This window comes from Leuresthes tenuis, unplaced genomic scaffold (genome assembly GCF_036924035.1).
Source record: "Leuresthes tenuis unplaced genomic scaffold, fLeuTen1.0.hap1 SCAF_1, whole genome shotgun sequence".
Lineage (NCBI taxonomy): Eukaryota > Metazoa > Chordata > Actinopteri > Atheriniformes > Atherinopsidae > Leuresthes > Leuresthes tenuis.
The window spans coordinates 2,570,930-2,587,195 of record NW_027325355.1 but is presented as its reverse complement, the minus strand read 5'-3'; the positions used below and the strand labels follow the sequence as shown (position 1 = coordinate 2,587,195).

The 16,266-nt window shown below is 46.5% G+C and overlaps 42 pseudogenes; all 42 read right to left on the bottom strand.

Moving 5' to 3' along the window:
- Positions 1 to 96: 96 nt before the first annotated feature.
- LOC140269339 (5S ribosomal RNA) lies at positions 97 to 215 on the bottom strand (annotated as a pseudogene).
- A 272-nt stretch (positions 216 to 487) lies between these two features.
- LOC140295114 (5S ribosomal RNA) lies at positions 488 to 606 on the bottom strand (annotated as a pseudogene).
- A 269-nt stretch (positions 607 to 875) lies between these two features.
- On the bottom strand, positions 876 to 994 carry LOC140294832 (5S ribosomal RNA; annotated as a pseudogene).
- A 269-nt stretch (positions 995 to 1,263) lies between these two features.
- LOC140296899 (5S ribosomal RNA) lies at positions 1,264 to 1,382 on the bottom strand (annotated as a pseudogene).
- Positions 1,383 to 1,651: 269 nt separating this feature from the next.
- LOC140316600 (5S ribosomal RNA) lies at positions 1,652 to 1,770 on the bottom strand (annotated as a pseudogene).
- A 269-nt stretch (positions 1,771 to 2,039) lies between these two features.
- Positions 2,040 to 2,158, bottom strand: LOC140294969 (5S ribosomal RNA; annotated as a pseudogene).
- A 269-nt stretch (positions 2,159 to 2,427) lies between these two features.
- LOC140309438 (5S ribosomal RNA) lies at positions 2,428 to 2,546 on the bottom strand (annotated as a pseudogene).
- Positions 2,547 to 2,815: 269 nt separating this feature from the next.
- LOC140291555 (5S ribosomal RNA) lies at positions 2,816 to 2,934 on the bottom strand (annotated as a pseudogene).
- Positions 2,935 to 3,203: 269 nt separating this feature from the next.
- LOC140282820 (5S ribosomal RNA) lies at positions 3,204 to 3,322 on the bottom strand (annotated as a pseudogene).
- A 269-nt stretch (positions 3,323 to 3,591) lies between these two features.
- Positions 3,592 to 3,710, bottom strand: LOC140275381 (5S ribosomal RNA; annotated as a pseudogene).
- Positions 3,711 to 3,979: 269 nt separating this feature from the next.
- LOC140289704 (5S ribosomal RNA) lies at positions 3,980 to 4,098 on the bottom strand (annotated as a pseudogene).
- A 272-nt stretch (positions 4,099 to 4,370) lies between these two features.
- On the bottom strand, positions 4,371 to 4,489 carry LOC140292341 (5S ribosomal RNA; annotated as a pseudogene).
- Positions 4,490 to 4,758: 269 nt separating this feature from the next.
- LOC140291049 (5S ribosomal RNA) lies at positions 4,759 to 4,877 on the bottom strand (annotated as a pseudogene).
- Positions 4,878 to 5,146: 269 nt separating this feature from the next.
- On the bottom strand, positions 5,147 to 5,265 carry LOC140316594 (5S ribosomal RNA; annotated as a pseudogene).
- A 269-nt stretch (positions 5,266 to 5,534) lies between these two features.
- Positions 5,535 to 5,653, bottom strand: LOC140297061 (5S ribosomal RNA; annotated as a pseudogene).
- A 269-nt stretch (positions 5,654 to 5,922) lies between these two features.
- On the bottom strand, positions 5,923 to 6,041 carry LOC140295661 (5S ribosomal RNA; annotated as a pseudogene).
- Positions 6,042 to 6,313: 272 nt separating this feature from the next.
- Positions 6,314 to 6,432, bottom strand: LOC140292340 (5S ribosomal RNA; annotated as a pseudogene).
- Positions 6,433 to 6,701: 269 nt separating this feature from the next.
- On the bottom strand, positions 6,702 to 6,820 carry LOC140293950 (5S ribosomal RNA; annotated as a pseudogene).
- A 269-nt stretch (positions 6,821 to 7,089) lies between these two features.
- On the bottom strand, positions 7,090 to 7,208 carry LOC140294006 (5S ribosomal RNA; annotated as a pseudogene).
- Positions 7,209 to 7,477: 269 nt separating this feature from the next.
- Positions 7,478 to 7,596, bottom strand: LOC140316589 (5S ribosomal RNA; annotated as a pseudogene).
- A 269-nt stretch (positions 7,597 to 7,865) lies between these two features.
- LOC140297060 (5S ribosomal RNA) lies at positions 7,866 to 7,984 on the bottom strand (annotated as a pseudogene).
- Positions 7,985 to 8,253: 269 nt separating this feature from the next.
- Positions 8,254 to 8,372, bottom strand: LOC140295660 (5S ribosomal RNA; annotated as a pseudogene).
- Positions 8,373 to 8,641: 269 nt separating this feature from the next.
- On the bottom strand, positions 8,642 to 8,760 carry LOC140301116 (5S ribosomal RNA; annotated as a pseudogene).
- Positions 8,761 to 9,029: 269 nt separating this feature from the next.
- On the bottom strand, positions 9,030 to 9,148 carry LOC140295043 (5S ribosomal RNA; annotated as a pseudogene).
- A 272-nt stretch (positions 9,149 to 9,420) lies between these two features.
- LOC140294968 (5S ribosomal RNA) lies at positions 9,421 to 9,539 on the bottom strand (annotated as a pseudogene).
- Positions 9,540 to 9,808: 269 nt separating this feature from the next.
- Positions 9,809 to 9,927, bottom strand: LOC140309431 (5S ribosomal RNA; annotated as a pseudogene).
- Positions 9,928 to 10,196: 269 nt separating this feature from the next.
- LOC140291554 (5S ribosomal RNA) lies at positions 10,197 to 10,315 on the bottom strand (annotated as a pseudogene).
- Positions 10,316 to 10,584: 269 nt separating this feature from the next.
- Positions 10,585 to 10,703, bottom strand: LOC140282815 (5S ribosomal RNA; annotated as a pseudogene).
- A 269-nt stretch (positions 10,704 to 10,972) lies between these two features.
- LOC140275377 (5S ribosomal RNA) lies at positions 10,973 to 11,091 on the bottom strand (annotated as a pseudogene).
- Positions 11,092 to 11,360: 269 nt separating this feature from the next.
- Positions 11,361 to 11,479, bottom strand: LOC140289703 (5S ribosomal RNA; annotated as a pseudogene).
- Positions 11,480 to 11,751: 272 nt separating this feature from the next.
- Positions 11,752 to 11,870, bottom strand: LOC140294854 (5S ribosomal RNA; annotated as a pseudogene).
- Positions 11,871 to 12,139: 269 nt separating this feature from the next.
- LOC140282811 (5S ribosomal RNA) lies at positions 12,140 to 12,258 on the bottom strand (annotated as a pseudogene).
- Positions 12,259 to 12,527: 269 nt separating this feature from the next.
- Positions 12,528 to 12,646, bottom strand: LOC140275371 (5S ribosomal RNA; annotated as a pseudogene).
- Positions 12,647 to 12,915: 269 nt separating this feature from the next.
- LOC140289702 (5S ribosomal RNA) lies at positions 12,916 to 13,034 on the bottom strand (annotated as a pseudogene).
- A 272-nt stretch (positions 13,035 to 13,306) lies between these two features.
- On the bottom strand, positions 13,307 to 13,425 carry LOC140292339 (5S ribosomal RNA; annotated as a pseudogene).
- A 269-nt stretch (positions 13,426 to 13,694) lies between these two features.
- On the bottom strand, positions 13,695 to 13,813 carry LOC140291824 (5S ribosomal RNA; annotated as a pseudogene).
- Positions 13,814 to 14,082: 269 nt separating this feature from the next.
- On the bottom strand, positions 14,083 to 14,201 carry LOC140296093 (5S ribosomal RNA; annotated as a pseudogene).
- A 269-nt stretch (positions 14,202 to 14,470) lies between these two features.
- On the bottom strand, positions 14,471 to 14,589 carry LOC140316585 (5S ribosomal RNA; annotated as a pseudogene).
- Positions 14,590 to 14,858: 269 nt separating this feature from the next.
- LOC140297059 (5S ribosomal RNA) lies at positions 14,859 to 14,977 on the bottom strand (annotated as a pseudogene).
- A 269-nt stretch (positions 14,978 to 15,246) lies between these two features.
- Positions 15,247 to 15,365, bottom strand: LOC140295659 (5S ribosomal RNA; annotated as a pseudogene).
- Positions 15,366 to 15,634: 269 nt separating this feature from the next.
- On the bottom strand, positions 15,635 to 15,753 carry LOC140301115 (5S ribosomal RNA; annotated as a pseudogene).
- A 269-nt stretch (positions 15,754 to 16,022) lies between these two features.
- On the bottom strand, positions 16,023 to 16,141 carry LOC140295042 (5S ribosomal RNA; annotated as a pseudogene).
- Positions 16,142 to 16,266: the final 125 nt, after the last annotated feature.

Below are 16,266 nucleotides of genomic sequence, written 5' to 3'. Positions count from 1 at the left end.
AAGCAGCAGCAGCTGAAGATGACCAACTTCCTCATGTGTCACAGGGTGATCAGGCGTTGCAACAAAAGACATGCAGGTTGTAGAGAGAAGAGAAAACGCTTACAGCACCTGGTATTCCCAAGCAGTCTACCATCCAAGTACTAACCAGGCTCAAACCTGCTTGGCTTCCGAGATCAGACGAGGTCGGGTATATTCAGGGTGGTGTGGCCGTAAGCAACAATAACTGTGACAAATGTGCATTATATAAGTACTGGAATCATACACTTCCTCTATGTAACCAGATAATTTCCGAGAAAGGCTCACTTGTTATGGGCACATCTTCTTCCCTGATGTGATCATTCTCTGCAGCTGAAACTGAGACTCTCAGATCACTTCGTGTCTGCCAACAAAGCAGCAGCAGCTGCTGAAGATGACCAACTTCCTCATGTGTCACAGGGTGATCAGACGTTGCAACAAAAGACATGCAGGTGGTAGAGAGAAGAGAAAAAGCTTACCATACCTGGCATTCCCAAGAGGTCTTCCATCCAAGTACTAACCAGGCCCAAACCTCCTTGGCTTCCGAGATCAGACGAGGTCGAGCATGTTCAGGGTGGTGTGGCCGTAAGCAACAGTGTCTCTGACAAATGTGCATTATATAGGTACTGGAATCATACGGTTCCTCTATGCAACCAGATCATTTCCGAGAAAGGCTGATGTGTAGTGGGCACATCTTCTTCCCTGACGTGATTATTCTCTGCAGCTGAAACTGAGACTCTCAGATCACTTTGTGTCTGCCAACAAAGCAGCAGCAGCTGAAGATGACCAACTTCCTCATGTGTCACAGGGTGATCAGACGTTGCAACAAAAGACATGCAGGTGGTAGAGAGAAGAGAAAAAGCTTACAGCACCTGGTATTCCCAGAGAGTCTATCATCCAAGTACTAACCAGGCCCAAACCTGCTTGGCTTCCGAGATCAGACGTGGTCAGGCATATTCAGGGTGGTGTGGCGGTAAGCAACCATAACTGTGACAAATGTGCATTATAAAGATATTGGAATCATACAGTTCCTCTATGTAACCAGATAATTGCCAAGAAAAGCTGATAAGTAGTGGGCACATCTTCTTCCCTGACGTGATTATTCTCTCGAGCTGAAACTGAGACTCTCAGATCACTTTGTGTCTGCCAACAAAGCAGCAGAAGCTGAAGATGACCAACTTCCTCATGTGTCACAGGGTGATCAGACGTTGCAACAAAAGACATGCAGGTGGTAGAGAGAAGAGAAAAAGCTTACAGCACCTCGTATTCCCAAGAGGTCTTCCATCCAAGTCCAAACCAGGCCCAACTGTGCTTGGCTTCCGAGATCAGACGAGGTCGGGCATGTTCAGGGTTGTGTGGCCGTAAGCAACAATGTCTCTGACAAATGTGCATTATATAGGTACTGGAATCATATGGTTCCTCTATGCAACCAGATAATTGCCGAGAAAGGCTGATGTGTAGCGGGCATATCATCTTCTCTGATGTGATCATTCTCTTCAGCTGAAACTGAGACTCTCAGATCACTTCGTGTCTGCCAACAAAGCAGCAGCAGCTGAAGATGACCACCTTCCTCATGTGTCACAGGGTGATCAGACGTTGCAACAAAAGACATGCAGGTGGTAGAGAGAAGAAAAAAAGCTTACAGCACCTGGTATTCCCAAGCGGTCTCCCATCAAAGTACTAACCAGGCCCAACCCTCCTTGGCTTCCGAGATCAGACGAGGTTGGACATATTCAGGGTGGTTTGGCCGTAAGCAACAATCTCTGTGACAAATGCGCATTATATAGGCAATCAAATCATATGGTTCCTCTATGTAACCAGATAATTGCAGAGAAAGGCTAACTTGTTGTGTGCATATCTTCTTCCCTGACGTGATAATTCTCTCCAGCTGAAAATGAGACTCTCAGATCACTTCGTGTCTGCCAACAAAGCAGCAGCAGCTGAAGATGACCAACTTCCTCATGTGTCACAGGGTGATCAGACATTGCAACAAAAGACATGCAGGTGGTTGAGAGAAGAGAAAAAGCTTAAAGCACCTGGTATTCCCAAAAGGTCTTCCATCCAAGTACAAACCAGGCCCAACTGTGCTTGGCTTCCGAGATCAGACGAGGGCGGGCATGTTCAGGGTGGTGTGGCCGTAAGCAACAATGTCTCTGAAAAATGTGCATTATATAGGTACTGGAATCATACGGTTCCTCTATGCAACCAGATAATTGCAGAGAAAGACTGATGTGTAGTGGGCACATCTTGTTCCCTGACGTGATCATTCTCTTCAGCTGAAACTGAGACTCTCAGATCACTTCGTGTTTGCCAACAAAGCAGCCGCAGCTGAAGATGACCAAATACCTCATGTGTCACAGGGTGATCAGACGTTGCAACAAAACACATGCAGGTGGTAGAGAGAAGAGAAAAACCTTACAGCACCTGGTATTCCCAAAAGGTCTCCCACCCAAGTACTAACCAGGCCCAACACTGCTTGGCTTCCGAGATCAGACGAGGTCAGGCAAATTCAGGGTGGTGTGGCCGTAAGTAACAATGTCTGTGACAAATGTGCATTATATAGGTACAGGAATCATACGGTTCCTCTATGTAACCAGATAATTGCTGAGAAAGGCTGATGTGTAGTGGGCACATCTTCTTCCCTGACGTGATTATTCTCTTCAGCTGAAACTGAGACTCTCAGATCACTTCGTGTCTTCCAACAAAGCAGCAGCAGCTGAAGATGGCCAACTTCCTCATGTGTCACAGGGTGATCAGACGTTGCAACAAAAGACATGCAGGTTGTAGAGAGAAGAGAAAACGCTTACAGCACCTGGTATTCCCAAGCAGTCTCCCATTAAAGTACTAACCAGGCCCAACCCTCCTTGGCTTCCGAGATCAGACGAGGTCAGGCTTATTCAGGGTGGTGTGGCCGTAAGGAACAATTTCTGTGACACATGTGCATTATATAGGTACTGGAATCATACACTTCCTCTATGAAACCAGATAATTGCCGAGAAAGGCTGACTTGTAGTGGGCACATATTCTTCCCTGATGTGATTATTCTCTGCAACTGAAACTGAGACTCTCAGATCACTCTGTGTCTGCCAACAAAGCAGCAGCAGCTGAAGATGACCAACTTCCTCATGTGTCACAGGGTGATCAGACGTTGCAAAAAAAGACATGCAGGTGGTAGAGAGAAGAGAAAAAGCTTACAGCACCTGGTATTTTCAAGCGGTCTCCCACCAAAGTACTAACCAGGCCCAACTCTTCTTGGCTTCCGAGATCAGACGAGGTCAGGCATATTGAGGGTGGTGTGGCCGTAAGCAACAATGTCTGTGACAAATGTGCATTATATAAGTACAGGAATCATACGGTTCCTCTATGTAACCAGATAATTGCTGAGAAAGGCTGATGTGTAGTGGGCACATCTTCTTCCCTGACGTGATTATTCTCTTCAGCTGAAACTGAGACTCTCAGATCACTTCGTGTCTGCCAACAAAGCAGCAGAAGCTGAAGATGACCAACTTCCTCATGTGTCACAGGGAGATCAGACGTTGCAACAAAAGACATGCAGGTTGTTGAGAGAAGAGAAAACGCTTACAGCACCTGGTATTCCCAAGCAGTCTCCCATTAAAGTACTAACCAGGCCCAACCCTCCTTGGCTTCCGAGATCAGACGAGGTCGGGCATATTCAGGGTGGTGTGGCCGTAAGGAACAATTTCTGTGACAAATGTGCATTATATAGGTACTGGAATCATACACTTCCTCTATGTAACCAGATAATTGCAGAGAAAGGCTAACTTGTTATGGGCACATCTTCTTCCCTGATGTGATTATTCTCTGCAGCTGAAACTGAGACTCTCAGATCACTTGGTGTCTGCCAACAAAGCAGCAGCAGCTGAAGATCACCAACTTCCTCATGTGTCACAGGGTGATCAGACGTTGCAACAAAAGACATGCAGGTTGTAGAGAGAAGAGAAAACGCTTACAGCACCTGGTATTCCCAAGCAGTCTACCATCCAAGTACTAACCAGGCTCAAACGTGCTTGGCTTCCGAGATCAGACGAGGTCGGGTATATTCAGGGTGGTGTGGCCGTAAGCAACAATAACTGTGACAAATGTGCATTATATAAGTACTGGAATCATACACTTCCTCTATGTAACCAGATAATTTCCGAGAAAGGCTCACTTGTTATGGGCATATCTTCTTCCCTGATGTGATCATTCTCTGCAACTTAAACTGAGACTCTCAGATCACTTCGTGTCTGCCAACAAAGCAGCAGCAGCTGCTGAAGATGATCAACTTCCTCATGTGTCACAGGGTGATCAGACGTTGCAACAAAAGACATGCAGGTGGTAGAGAGAAGAGAAAAAGCTTACCACACCTGGTATTCCCAAGAGGTCTCCTATCCAAGTACTAACCAGGCCCAAACCTCCTTGGCTTCCGAGATCAGACGAGGTCGAGCATGTTCAGGGTGGTGTGGCCGTAAGCAACAATGTCTCTGACAAATGTGCATTATATAGGTACTGGAATCATACGGTTCCTCTATGCAACCAGATCATTTCCGAGAAAGGCTGATGTGTAGTGGGCACATCTTCTTCCCTGACGTGATTATTCTCTGCAGCTGAAACTGAGACTCTCAGATCACTTTGTGTCTGCCAACAAAGCAGCAGTAGCTGAAGATGACCAACTTCCTCATGTGTCACAGGGTGATCAGACGTTGCAACAAAAGACATGCAGGTGGTAGAGAGAAGAGAAAAAGCTTACAGCACCTGGCATTCCCAAGAGGTCTTCCATCCAAGTACAAACCAGGCCCAACTGTGCTTGGCTTCCGAGATCAGACGAGGTCGGGCATGTTCAGGGTTGTGTGGCCGTAAGCAACAATGTCTCTGACAAATGTGCATTATATAGGTACTGGAATCATACGGTTCTTCTATGCAACCAGATAATTGCCGAGAAAGGCTGATGTGTAGCGGGTAAATCATCTTCTCTGATGTGATCATTCTCTGCAACTGAAACTGAGACTCTCAGATCACTTCGTGTCTGCCAACAAAGCAGCAGAAGCTGAAGATGACCAACTTCCTCATGTGTCACAGGGTGATCAGACGTTGCAACAAAAGACATGCAGGTGGTAGAGAGAAGAGAAAAAGCTTACAGCACCTGGTATTCCCAAGCGGTCTCCCATCAAAGTACTAACCAGGCCCAACCCTCCTTGGCTTCCGAGATCAGACGAGGTTGGACATATTCAGGGTGGTTTGGCCGTAAGCAACAATCTCTGTGACAAATGCGCATTATATAGGTAATCAAATCATATGGTTCCTCTATGTAACCAGATATTTGCAGAGAAAGGCTGATATGTAGCGGGCATATCTTGTTCCCTGACGTGATAATTCTCTCCAGCTGAAAATGAGACTCTCAGATCACTTCGTGTCTGCCAACAAAGCAGCAGCAGCTGAAGATGACCAACTTCCTCATGTGTCACAGGGTGATCAGACATTGCAACAAAAGACATGCAGGTGGTTGAGAGAAGAGAAAAAGCTTAAAGCACCTGGTATTCCCAAGAGGTCTTCCATCCAAGTACAAACCAGGCCCAACTGTGCTTGGCTTCCGAGATCAGACGAGGAAGGGGATGTTCAGGGTGGTGTGGCCGTAAGCAACAATATCTCTGAAAAATGTGCATTATATAGGTACTGGAATCATACGGTTCCTCTATGCAACCAGATAATTGCAGAGAAAGGCTGATGTGTAGTGGGCACATCTTGTTCCCTGACGTGATCATTCTCTTCAGCTGAAACTGAGACTCTCAGATCACTTTGTGTTTGCCAACAAAGCAGCCGCAGCTGAAGATGACCAAATACCTCATGTGTCACAGGGTGATCAGACGTTGCAACAAAAGACATGTAGGTTGTAGAGAGAAGAGAAAACGCTTACAGCACCTGGTATTCCCAAGCAGTCTCCCATTAAAGTACTAACCAGGCCCAACCCTCCTCGGCTTCCGAGATCAGACGAGGTCAGGCTTATTCAGGGTGGTGTGGCCGTAAGGAACAATAACTGTGACAAATGTGCATTATATAAGTACTGGAATCATACACTTCCTCTATGTAACCAGATAATTTCCGAGAAAGGCTCACTTGTTATGGGCATATCTTCTTCCCTGATGTGATCATTCTCTGCAACTTAAACTGAGACTCTCAGATCACTTCGTGTCTGCCAACAAAGCAGCAGCAGCTGCTGAAGATGACCAACTTCCTCATGTGTCACAGGGTGATCAGACGTTGCAACAAAAGACATGCAGGTGGTAGAGAGAAGAGAAAAAGCTTACCACACCTGGTATTCCCAAGAGGTCTCCTATCCAAGTACTAACCAGGCCCAAACCTCCTTGGCTTCCGAGATCAGACGAGGTCGAGCATGTTCAGGGTGGTGTGGCCGTAAGCAACAATGTCTCTGACAAATGTGCATTATATAGGTACTGGAATCATACGGTTCCTCTATGCAACCAGATCATTTCCGAGAAAGGCTGATGTGTAGTGGGCACATCTTCTTCCCTGACGTGATTATTCTCTGCAGCTGAAACTGAGACTCTCAGATCACTTTGTGTCTGCCAACAAAGCAGCAGTAGCTGAAGATGACCAACTTCCTCATGTGTCACAGGGTGATCAGACGTTGCAACAAAAGACATGCAGGTGGTAGAGAGAAGAGAAAAAGCTTACAGCACCTGGCATTCCCAGAGAGTCTACCATCCAAGTACAAACCAGGCCCAAACCTGCTTGGCTTCCGAGATCAGACGTGGTCGGGCATATTCAGGGTGGTGTGGCGGCAAGCAACCATAACTGTGACAAATGTGCATTATAAAGGTACTGGAATCATACAGTTCCTCTATGTAACCAGATAATTGCCGAGAAAAGCTGATAAGTAGTGGGCACATCTTCTTCCCTGACGTGATTATTCTCTCGAGCTGAAACTGAGACTCTCAGATCACTTTGTGTCTGCCAACAAAGCAGCAGAAGCTGAAGATGACCAACTTCCTCATGTGTCACAGGGTGATCAGACGTTGCAACAAAAGACATGCAGGTGGTAGAGAGAAGAGAAAAAGCTTACAGCACCTCGTATTCCCAAGAGGTCTTCCATCCAAGTACAAACCAGGCCCAACTGTGCTTGGCTTCCGAGATCAGACGAGGTCGGGCATGTTCAGGGTTGTGTGGCCGTAAGCAACAATGTCTCTGACAAATGTGCATTATATAGGTACTGGAATCATACGGTTCTTCTATGCAACCAGATAATTGCCGAGAAAGGCTGATGTGTAGCGGGTAAATCATCTTCTCTGATGTGATCATTCTCTGCAACTGAAACTGAGACTCTCAGATCACTTCGTGTCTGCCAACAAAGCAGCAGAAGCTGAAGATGACCAACTTCCTCATGTGTCACAGGGTGATCAGACGTTGCAACAAAAGACATGCAGGTGGTAGAGAGAAGAGAAAAAGCTTACAGCACCTGGTATTCCCAAGCGGTCTCCCATCAAAGTACTAACCAGGCCCAACCCTCCTTGGCTTCCGAGATCAGACGAGGTTGGACATATTCAGGGTGGTTTGGCCGTAAGCAACAATCTCTGTGACAAATGCGCATTATATAGGTAATCAAATCATATGGTTCCTCTATGTAACCAGATATTTGCAGAGAAAGGCTGATATGTAGCGGGCATATCTTGTTCCCTGACGTGATAATTCTCTCCAGCTGAAAATGAGACTCTCAGATCACTTCGTGTCTGCCAACAAAGCAGCAGCAGCTGAAGATGACCAACTTCCTCATGTGTCACAGGGTGATCAGACATTGCAACAAAAGACATGCAGGTGGTTGAGAGAAGAGAAAAAGCTTAAAGCACCTGGTATTCCCAAGAGGTCTTCCATCCAAGTACAAACCAGGCCCAACTGTGCTTGGCTTCCGAGATCAGACGAGGAAGGGGATGTTCAGGGTGGTGTGGCCGTAAGCAACAATATCTCTGAAAAATGTGCATTATATAGGTACTGGAATCATACGGTTCCTCTATGCAACCAGATAATTGCAGAGAAAGGCTGATGTGTAGTGGGCACATCTTGTTCCCTGACGTGATCATTCTCTTCAGCTGAAACTGAGACTCTCAGATCACTTTGTGTTTGCCAACAAAGCAGCCGCAGCTGAAGATGACCAAATACCTCATGTGTCACAGGGTGATCAGACGTTGCAACAAAAGACATGTAGGTTGTAGAGAGAAGAGAAAACGCTTACAGCACCTGGTATTCCCAAGCAGTCTCCCATTAAAGTACTAACCAGGCCCAACCCTCCTCGGCTTCCGAGATCAGACGAGGTCAGGCTTATTCAGGGTGGTGTGGCCGTAAGGAACAATTTCTGTGACAAATGTGCATTATATAGGTACTGGAATCATACACTTCCTCTATGAAACCAGATAATTGCCGAGAAAGGCTGACTTGTAGTGGGCACATATTCTTCCCTGATGTGATTATTCTCTGCAGCTGAAACTGAGACTCTCAGATCACTCTGTGTCTGCCAACAAAGCAGCAGCAGCTGAAGATGACCAACTTCCTCATGTGTCACAGGGTGATCAGACGTTGCAAAAAAAGACATGCAGGTGGTAGAGAGAAGAGAAAAAGCTTACAGCACCTGGTATTTTCAAGCGGTCTCCCACCCAAGTACTAACCAGGCCCAACTCTGCTTGGCTTCCGAGATCAGACGAGGTCAGGCATATTCAGGGTGGTGTGGCCGTAAGCAACAATGTCTGTGACAAATGTGCATTATATAAGTACAGGAATCATACGGTTCCTCTATGTAACCAGATAATTGCTGAGAAAGGCTGATGTGTAGTGGGCACATCTTCTTCCCTGACGTGATTATTCTCTTCAGCTGAAACTGAGACTCTCAGATCACTTCGTGTCTTCCAACAAAGCAGCAACAGCTGAAGATGACCAACTTCCTCATGTGTCACAGGGTGATCAGACGTTGCAACAAAACACATGCAGGTGGTAGAGAGAAGAGAAAAAGCTTACAGCACCTGGTACTCCCAAGCTGTCTCCCATCCAAGTACTAACCAGGTACAACCCTGCTTGGCGTCCGAGATCAGACGAGGTCAGGCTTCTTCAGGGTGGTGTGGCCGTAAGCAACAATGTCTCTGACAAATGTGCATTATATAGGTACTGGAATCATACGGTTCCTCTATGCAACCAGATAATTGCCGAGAAAGGCTGATGTGTAGCGGGCAAATAATCTTCTCTGATGTGATCATTCTCTGCAACTGAAACTGAGACTCTCAGATCACTTCGTGTCTGCCAACAAAGCAGCAGCAGCTGCTGAAGATGACCAACTTCCTCATGTGTCATAGGGTGATCAGACGTTGCAACAAAAGACATGCAGGTGGTAGAGAGCAGAGAAAAAGCTTAAAGCACCTGGTATTCCCAAAAGGTCTTCCATCCAAGTACAAACCAGGCCCAACTGTGCTTGGCTTCCGAGATCAGACGAGGGCGGGCATGTTCAGGGTGGTGTGGCCGTAAGCAACAATATCTCTGAAAAAGGTGCATTATATAGGTACTGGAATCATACGGTTCCTCTATGCAACCAGATAATTGCAGAGAAAGACTGATGTGTAGTGGGCACATCTTGTTCCCTGACGTGATCATTCTCTTCAGCTGAAACTGAGACTCTCAGATCACTTCGTGTTTGCCAACAAAGCAGCCGCAGCTGAAGATGACCAAATACCTCATGTGTCACAGGGTGATCAGACGTTGCAACAAAACACATGCAGGTGGTAGAGAGAAGAGAAAAACCTTACAGCACCTGGTATTCCCAAAAGGTCTCCCACCCAAGTACTAACCAGGCCCAACACTGCTTGGCTTCCGAGATCAGACGAGGTCAGGCAAATTCAGGGTGGTGTGGCCGTAAGTAACAATGTCTGTGACAAATGTGCATTATATAGGTACAGGAATCATACGGTTCCTCTATGTAACCAGATAATTGCTGAGAAAGGCTGATGTGTAGTGGGCACATCTTCTTCCCTGACGTGATTATTCTCTTCAGCTGAAACTGAGACTCTCAGATCACTTCGTGTCTTCCAACAAAGCAGCAGCAGCTGAAGATGGCCAACTTCCTCATGTGTCACAGGGTGATCAGACGTTGCAACAAAAGACATGCAGGTTGTAGAGAGAAGAGAAAACGCTTACAGCACCTGGTATTCCCAAGCAGTCTCCCATTAAAGTACTAACCAGGCCCAACCCTCCTTGGCTTCCGAGATCAGACGAGGTCAGGCTTATTCAGGGTGGTGTGGCCGTAAGGAACAATTTCTGTGACACATGTGCATTATATAGGTACTGGAATCATACACTTCCTCTATGAAACCAGATAATTGCCGAGAAAGGCTGACTTGTAGTGGGCACATATTCTTCCCTGATGTGATTATTCTCTGCAACTGAAACTGAGACTCTCAGATCACTCTGTGTCTGCCAACAAAGCAGCAGCAGCTGAAGATGACCAACTTCCTCATGTGTCACAGGGTGATCAGACGTTGCAAAAAAAGACATGCAGGTGGTAGAGAGAAGAGAAAAAGCTTACAGCACCTGGTATTTTCAAGCGGTCTCCCACCAAAGTACTAACCAGGCCCAACTCTTCTTGGCTTCCGAGATCAGACGAGGTCAGGCATATTGAGGGTGGTGTGGCCGTAAGCAACAATGTCTGTGACAAATGTGCATTATATAAGTACAGGAATCATACGGTTCCTCTATGTAACCAGATAATTGCTGAGAAAGGCTGATGTGTAGTGGGCACATCTTCTTCCCTGACGTGATTATTCTCTTCAGCTGAAACTGAGACTCTCAGATCACTTTGTGTCTGCCAACAAAGCAGCAGCAGCTGAAGATGACCAACTTCCTCATGTGTCACAGGGAGATCAGACGTTGCAACAAAAGACATGCAGGTTGTTGAGAGAAGAGAAAACGCTTACAGCACCTGGTATTCCCAAGCAGTCTCCCATTAAAGTACTAACCAGGCCCAACCCTCCTTGGCTTCCGAGATCAGACGAGGTCGGGCATATTCAGGGTGGTGTGGCCGTAAGGAACAATTTCTGTGACAAATGTGCATTATATAGGTACTGGAATCATACACTTCCTCTATGTAACCAGATAATTGCAGAGAAAGGCTGACTTGTTATGGGCACATCTTCTTCCCTGATGTGATTATTCTCTGCAGCTGAAACTGAGACTCTCAGATCACTTGGTGTCTGCCAACAAAGCAGCAGCAGCTGAAGATCACCAACTTCCTCATGTGTCACAGGGTGATCAGACGTTGCAACAAAAGACATGCAGGTTGTAGAGAGAAGAGAAAACGCTTACAGCACCTGGTATTCCCAAGCAGTCTACCATCCAAGTACTAACCAGGCTCAAACGTGCTTGGCTTCCGAGATCAGACGAGGTCGGGTATATTCAGGGTGGTGTGGCCGTAAGCAACAATAACTGTGACAAATGTGCATTATATAAGTACTGGAATCATACACTTCCTCTATGTAACCAGATAATTTCCGAGAAAGGCTCACTTGTTATGGGCATATCTTCTTCCCTGATGTGATCATTCTCTGCAACTTAAACTGAGACTCTCAGATCACTTCGTGTCTGCCAACAAAGCAGCAGCAGCTGCTGAAGATGACCAACTTCCTCATGTGTCACAGGGTGATCAGACGTTGCAACAAAAGACATGCAGGTGGTAGAGAGAAGAGAAAAAGCTTACCACACCTGGTATTCCCAAGAGATCTCCTATCCAAGTACTAACCAGGCCCAAACCTCCTTGGCTTCCGAGATCAGACGAGGTCGAGCATGTTCAGGGTGGTGTGGCCGTAAGCAACAATGTCTCTGACAAATGTGCATTATATAGGTACTGGAATCATACGGTTCCTCTATGCAACCAGATCATTTCCGAGAAAGGCTGATGTGTAGTGGGCACATCTTCTTCCCTGACGTGATTATTCTCTGCAGCTGAAACTGAGACTCTCAGATCCCTTTGTGTCTGCCAACAAAGCAGCAGCAGCTGAAGATGACCAACTTCCTCATGTGTCACAGGGTGATCAGACGTTGCAAAAAAAGACATGCAGGTTGTAGAGAGAAGAGAAAAAGCTTACAGCACCTGGTATTTTCAAGCGGTCTCCCACCAAAGTACTAACCAGGCCCAACTCTTCTTGGCTTCCGAGATCAGACGAGGTCAGGCATATTGAGGGTGGTGTGGCCGTAAGCAACAATGTCTGTGACAAATGTGCATTATATAAGTACAGGAATCATACGGTTCCTCTATGTAACCAGATAATTGCTGAGAAAGGCTGATGTGTAGTGGGCACATCTTCTTCCCTGACGTGATTATTCTCTTCAGCTGAAACTGAGACTCTCAGATCACTTCGTGTCTGCCAACAAAGCAGCAGCAGCTGAAGATGACCAACTTCCTCATGTGTCACAGGGAGATCAGACGTTGCAACAAAAGACATGCAGGTTGTTGAGAGAAGAGAAAACGCTTACAGCACCTGGTATTCCCAAGCAGTCTCCCATTAAAGTACTAACCAGGCCCAACCCTCCTTGGCTTCCGAGATCAGACGAGGTCGGGCATATTCAGGGTGGTGTGGCCGTAAGGAACAATTTCTGTGACAAATGTGCATTATATAGGTACTGGAATCATACACTTCCTCTATGTAACCAGATAATTGCAGAGAAAGGCTGACTTGTTATGGGCACATCTTCTTCCCTGATGTGATTATTCTCTGCAGCTGAAACTGAGACTCTCAGATCACTTGGTGTCTGCCAACAAAGCAGCAGCAGCTGAAGATCACCAACTTCCTCATGTGTCACAGGGTGATCAGACGTTGCAACAAAAGACATGCAGGTTGTAGAGAGAAGAGAAAACGCTTACAGCACCTGGTATTCCCAAGCAGTCTACCATCCAAGTACTAACCAGGCTCAAACGTGCTTGGCTTCCGAGATCAGACGAGGTCGGGTATATTCAGGGTGGTGTGGCCGTAAGCAACAATAACTGTGACAAATGTGCATTATATAAGTACTGGAATCATACACTTCCTCTATGTAACCAGATAATTTCCGAGAAAGGCTCACTTGTTATGGGCATATCTTCTTCCCTGATGTGATCATTCTCTGCAACTTAAACTGAGACTCTCAGATCACTTCGTGTCTGCCAACAAAGCAGCAGCAGCTGCTGAAGATGACCAACTTCCTCATGTGTCACAGGGTGATCAGACGTTGCAACAAAAGACATGCAGGTGGTAGAGAGAAGAGAAAAAGCTTACCACACCTGGTATTCCCAAGAGGTCTCCTATCCAAGTACTAACCAGGCCCAAACCTCCTTGGCTTCCGAGATCAGACGAGGTCGAGCATGTTCAGGGTGGTGTGGCCGTAAGCAACAATGTCTCTGACAAATGTGCATTATATAGGTACTGGAATCATACGGTTCCTCTATGCAACCAGATCATTTCCGAGAAAGGCTGATGTGTAGTGGGCACATCTTCTTCCCTGACGTGATTATTCTCTGCAGCTGAAACTGAGACTCTCAGATCACTTTGTGTCTGCCAACAAAGCAGCAGTAGCTGAAGATGACCAACTTCCTCATGTGTCACAGGGTGATCAGACGTTGCAACAAAAGACATGCAGGTGGTAGAGAGAAGAGAAAAAGCTTACAGCACCTGGCATTCCCAGAGAGTCTACCATCCAAGTACAAACCAGGCCCAAACCTGCTTGGCTTCCGAGATCAGACGTGGTCGGGCATATTCAGGGTGGTGTGGCGGTAAGCAACCATAACTGTGACAAATGTGCATTATAAAGGTACTGGAATCATACAGTTCCTCTATGTAACCAGATAATTGCCGAGAAAAGCTGATAAGTAGTGGGCACATCTTCTTCCCTGACGTGATTATTCTCTCGAGCTGAAACTGAGACTCTCAGATCACTTTGTGTCTGCCAACAAAGCAGCAGAAGCTGAAGATGACCAACTTCCTCATGTGTCACAGGGTGATCAGACGTTGCAACAAAAGACATGCAGGTGGTAGAGAGAAGAGAAAAAGCTTACAGCACCTCCTATTCCCAAGAGGTCTTCCATCCAAGTACAAACCAGGCCCAACTGTGCTTGGCTTCCGAGATCAGACGAGGTCGGGCATGTTCAGGGTTGTGTGGCCGTAAGCAACAATGTCTCTGACAAATGTGCATTATATAGGTACTGGAATCATACGGTTCTTCTATGCAACCAGATAATTGCCGAGAAAGGCTGATGTGTAGCGGGTAAATCATCTTCTCTGATGTGATCATTCTCTGCAACTGAAACTGAGACTCTCAGATCACTTCGTGTCTGCCAACAAAGCAGCAGAAGCTGAAGATGACCAACTTCCTCATGTGTCACAGGGTGATCAGACGTTGCAACAAAAGACATGCAGGTGGTAGAGAGAAGAGAAAAAGCTTACAGCACCTGGTATTCCCAAGCGGTCTCCCATCAAAGTACTAACCAGGCCCAACCCTCCTTGGCTTCCGAGATCAGACGAGGTTGGACATATTCAGGGTGGTTTGGCCGTAAGCAACAATCTCTGTGACAAATGCGCATTATATAGGTAATCAAATCATATGGTTCCTCTATGTAACCAGATATTTGCAGAGAAAGGCTGATATGTAGCGGGCATATCTTGTTCCCTGACGTGATAATTCTCTCCAGCTGAAAATGAGACTCTCAGATCACTTCGTGTCTGCCAACAAAGCAGCAGCAGCTGAAGATGACCAACTTCCTCATGTGTCACAGGGTGATCAGACATTGCAACAAAAGACATGCAGGTGGTTGAGAGAAGAGAAAAAGCTTAAAGCACCTGGTATTCCCAAGAGGTCTTCCATCCAAGTACAAACCAGGCCCAACTGTGCTTGGCTTCCGAGATCAGACGAGGAAGGGGATGTTCAGGGTGGTGTGGCCGTAAGCAACAATATCTCTGAAAAATGTGCATTATATAGGTACTGGAATCATACGGTTCCTCTATGCAACCAGATAATTGCAGAGAAAGGCTGATGTGTAGTGGGCACATCTTGTTCCCTGACGTGATCATTCTCTTCAGCTGAAACTGAGACTCTCAGATCACTTTGTGTTTGCCAACAAAGCAGCCGCAGCTGAAGATGGCCAACTTCCTCATGTGTCACAGGGTGATCAGACGTTGCAACAAAAGACATGCAGGTTGTAGAGAGAAGAGAAAACGCTTACAGCACCTGGTATTCCCAAGCAGTCTCCCATTAAAGTACTAACCAGGCCCAACCCTCCTCGGCTTCCGAGATCAGACGAGGTCAGGCTTATTCAGGGTGGTGTGGCCGTAAGGAACAATTTCTGTGACAAATGTGCATTATATAGGTACTGGAATCATACACTTCCTCTATGAAACCAGATAATTGCCGAGAAAGGCTGACTTGTAGTGGGCACATATTCTTCCCTGATGTGATTATTCTCTGCAGCTGAAACTGAGACTCTCAGATCACTCTGTGTCTGCCAACAAAGCAGCAGCAGCTGAAGATGACCAACTTCCTCATGTGTCACAGGGTGATCAGACGTTGCAAAAAAAGACATGCAGGTGGTAGAGAGAAGAGAAAAAGCTTACAGCACCTGGTATTTTCAAGCGGTCTCCCACCCAAGTACTAACCAGGCCCAACTCTGCTTGGCTTCCGAGATCAGACGAGGTCAGGCATATTCAGGGTGGTGTGGCCGTAAGCAACAATGTCTGTGACAAATGTGCATTATATAAGTACAGGAATCATACGGTTCCTCTATGTAACCAGATAATTGCTGAGAAAGGCTGATGTGTAGTGGGCACATCTTCTTCCCTGACGTGATTATTCTCTTCAGCTGAAACTGAGACTCTCAGATCACTTCGTGTCTTCCAACAAAGCAGCAACAGCTGAAGATGACCAACTTCCTCATGTGTCACAGGGTGATCAGACGTTGCAACAAAACACATGCAGGTGGTAGAGAGAAGAGAAAAAGCTTACAGCACCTGGTACTCCCAAGCTGTCTCCCATCCAAGTACTAACCAGGTACAACCCTGCTTGGCGTCCGAGATCAGACGAGGTCAGGCTTCTTCAGGGTGGTGTGGCCGTAAGCAACAATGTCTCTGACAAATGTGCATTATATAGGTACTGGAATCATACGGTTCCTCTATGCAACCAGATAATTGCCGAGAAAGGCTGATGTGTAGCGGGCAAATAATCTTCTCTGATGTGATCATT